Below are 3,777 nucleotides of genomic sequence, written 5' to 3'. Positions count from 1 at the left end.
TAACGTTTCAGAGTATTCGGAATACTCTCTCATTCTTCTCTCTCTCTCTCTCTCTCTCTCTCAATCTTTCTCTCAATCTCACCCTCTCCATTTCTTTGCTTCCCTATCTCTATCTCTCTCCTTTCTCTCCCTGTCTCTCTCTCTATCTCTCCTTTCTCTCTCTCTCTCTCTCTCTCTCTCTCTCTCTCTCTCTCTCTTGTTGTCTCTTTGCTAGCTCAGCCATAAAACGCTTGCTATAAACACATTTCCTTTGGTTTGTGACCAGGCTACAAATTGCATAAGGCGTGGCCACGCCCCCCACTTGAAGTGCACACTGAAAGAGTTAGCTGAGCTCTCGTCGTCGCTCGCAGTGCATGCGATAACTGTTAATGGTTATCCATAAATTCTCATAACTCGCACCGAATAAATAATACAATAACAATAAATCATAATAGTTCTTTAATAATTATTAATGCTGCAATTTTTGATTTTTATGCGTGTGCCACAGAAATGCACGCAAATTAATGAGTGCAAATGAAATGCACTCGATTTATACCGATAAGTGGTGGCCACATGATATATATAGTAGCTGTATTGATTCTCTTTGTAAATGTGTTTGAAAAGTTGAAGAAAGTCGCATTCATTGCCTTATCTAGATCACAGTTGGATGATCCAATTCTTAGTGGTGCCAATCTTGAGACAATGATGGACACATTTGGCAATATGGAATATGCATGGGTACTACTACTACTACTCTAAATCCCGTTGCCAATGAAAAGCAGAAGGAAATAATTAATAAAGAGGAAAATATATAATAAAATCTTTGTTTCCAGTTTTTCCCATGTCACAGAATTCCAGATGAGCCAGTCAACCTTACCTATTCACTGTGGTCTATGCTCTATCCTCTACCCATCCATTTCTCCTTCTCTCTTACCTGAGGAGTAACATGATATTAATATGAGCTTATGCCAACTATAATGAAATAGACAAAACTCCTCACATATTATTTATATCTAATTGGGAATACCTTCATCCAGCTGCCGTCTCGATTCACGTTGAAGATGCTTTGCACTCGAGCTTTCGTGTTTTCCTGGTTGATTAGCAGCTGTAGAATTATTGACTAATTTACATATTTGGACTATTGGCACTTGGCTAGCAGCTCTCTCTCTCTCTCTCCCTCTCTCTCCCGCACTCGCACTCTTATTCGTATGTGATCAATTTCATTTGCAGCCACTCGTATGCCCCAGATAATTAAATAGCAACAACAACAACAACAACAACAACAACTACAGCTACAACAATTAGCTAAAACAAGAAACAACAATTTTGTGGCAAATATTAAAATAGTATCCGACAATAAAATGCGTTTGAAGGTTTCAACTTTGGCAGTGGATTGTTGTGGCTATGTGACCAAGCATGCTCGACTAGTAGATACCCCTTTTCATTACGAGAGACTTGAACGTCTTTATAGTAAATACTAAATATGCACATGCATAGAATAGTTTCTATATGAATATTACCAAATCCACTAAACATAGCTGAGCATAAAACTCCAAGAATTCCCCATTGAACAGGGCTATGGAGAAAGCCTAATAAAGTCATATTTAATATAGAAACTTAAGTTGTGAATGCCTGAAGCCCAGCTTAGGCTTGTGATACCCATTAGTGTCATTTCAACGTATGCAGGGTATTAAAAATGCATGAGTACCCGACTATTACAAGTTGAGTTAGTCAAATTGGCAGGATTACAAGCACACACACACGCAGCGCTCGAGATAACCAGCGAGAGGAAGAGAGAGAGAGAGAGAGAGAGAGAGAGAGAGGGAGAGGCAAAGCTACATAGATATGGAATGGCTGATGCCGATAAACTCGAATTGCACTTGAAACTTAATTACAAACTCGCAAATGCGAAATGCAAATGCAAATACCTGACAAAGCCGAAGCCCAAACTGGAGCTGAAGCTGAAGCTGGAGCAGGAGCTGAAACTGCAGTCGAGCCAGGAGCAGCCAAAGCGAGGGCTGCAACTAAAATGTCTGAATGCCTGTTTAAGAGTGAGCACCCTCTGTGTGTGTGGGTGTGCGGCACATGGCGTATGAGTAATATGCATGAATGCCAACTGCATGTGTCTATATTGTCCGTAATGGTCTATAACTCGGGCACTTCTTGTCGTCATCTTGTTAAGTAAATTCTAAACATAGTTGCCAGCAGCCACACACACACATACAGCAAACATGCTGTGTGTGTGTGAGTGTGTCCATTCACTTATGTAATTAAGTGTCTTGTTAAAACGGAAATGGAATTTGGTTTTCCCTTTAATTTACATTAATTGACGATGCATTTATGCCAGCGAGCACTTTGGGAACCTAAAATCCCATATCTATCTCTCCCTCTCCCTCTCCCTCTCTCTTTCTCTCTCAGTCCCACCCTGCTGTCTGCTTGGCTACTTGTTGGTATTTATTGTTGAATATTAATGTCGGTGTGCTGGACACAAGCGTTGCCTTTGAAAAATGCATGACACGAGCACACGAGAGCTTTGGCTAACTTGGCTTTAATCGTTCGGCATTAGGCCACATGCAATATGTATATATGCAGGCAGCGAGAGCTACCTGGCCAGGGGGCGGGAGGGTGCTGCTAGACAGACAGACATAACATATACAAATACATGTACATATACATGTATAAATAAATATATATAGAGTGGGACACACAGAGAGAAAGAGAGAGAGAGAGGGGGGGGGGGGGGGGGGATCAGTGTAACCGGGTTATGCACTGACCCCGATTGCCTGCTGCTGCTGCTGCCGAAATGCCAATGGCCAGCGGGCATTATTAATGGCACTCGGAGTGCACTTAGTTGTGGCAACAACTTTGATTTATTCATTGGACACCATCCCCACCTCACACAGCTCCTCCTCCTGCTACACTTCCTCCTCCTGCTGTCCTATTCATGCGGCATTCAACATTCAACTATTACAATTATTATTGATAGGCACAGAGTGAGTGAGAGAGAGAGAGAGAGAGGGAGAGAGAGAGACGAGCTGTGTATTAATTGTCTGCTTGTAGGCGAGACCTTGTTTGCTTTCACAGTTCCCATTTCATTAGTTGATGATCCCCTCTCGCTCCACATGGCAAATTAATTCATGCCCAAATTATAGACTCTATTGCAAGTGCTTCAGCAGAGGCTCTGCTACTTGTCCCAGTCAAGTTGAATGTGTCGAAAGAGTTTGGCATTTGGATAATATTTAAGCTCTGCAATGAATGAAAAGCGAATGCGAAGGTGAAGAATATCAGAGCTAGCTACAGCTAGTACAGGTACCCAGAAGTCTTACGGCAGTCCAGTGAATAAATCCAATCCAGAGAACAGAGTTGAGATAACAGGCAGAGAGAAAGAGGTGTCTCTTATGGTCTACTACAAGACCGAGACCTGGACTCAGCTCCAGACTAGGAAGTCTCACAGCTAGACAGTGAATAAATCCAATCCATTTGATTCTCGTCTCGTTTTATAAGTTCACCAGGTGCATGCTGATCAATTCTGTAAAAAGAGAATAGCATTGAGATTATAAAGAGTCAGAGAAAGAGAGAAATGGGAATAAATCGAATCCAGTTTCCATTTGATTCTCAGTTTACGAAGGGCAACCTCAGTTGCAGTTCAAGCAGCCTGTTTATTACTTCAATGGATAGCAAGCTCAGCACAACGGGAATAGAGAATAGAGAGAATCAGTGAAAGAAAGAGTTGAAGGGAAAAGCGAGTCTCTTATAGTTCACACCAAGACAGCTGGCAAAGCTCAATAAAAATATCGA

At 41.8% G+C, this 3,777-nt stretch overlaps 1 long non-coding RNA gene across 1 annotated transcript; it reads right to left on the bottom strand.

Annotated features, from left to right (window-relative positions):
• Positions 1-483: 483 nt before the first annotated feature.
• On the bottom strand, positions 484-3,777 carry LOC149267848 (uncharacterized). Its single transcript, XR_016271074.1, has 4 exons — positions 3,306-3,777; positions 3,047-3,225; positions 980-1,084; positions 484-913 (listed from the first exon to the last, which is right to left on the bottom strand). It is a non-coding gene; the product is annotated as an uncharacterized LOC149267848 (long non-coding RNA).

The sequence above is a fragment of the Drosophila arizonae genome, chromosome X (genome assembly GCF_054131065.1).
Source record: "Drosophila arizonae isolate 15081-1271.41 chromosome X, UAZ_ARI_1.0, whole genome shotgun sequence".
Taxonomy (NCBI): Eukaryota; Metazoa; Arthropoda; class Insecta; order Diptera; family Drosophilidae; genus Drosophila; species Drosophila arizonae.
This window is presented reverse-complemented; position numbering and strand designations above follow the sequence as displayed.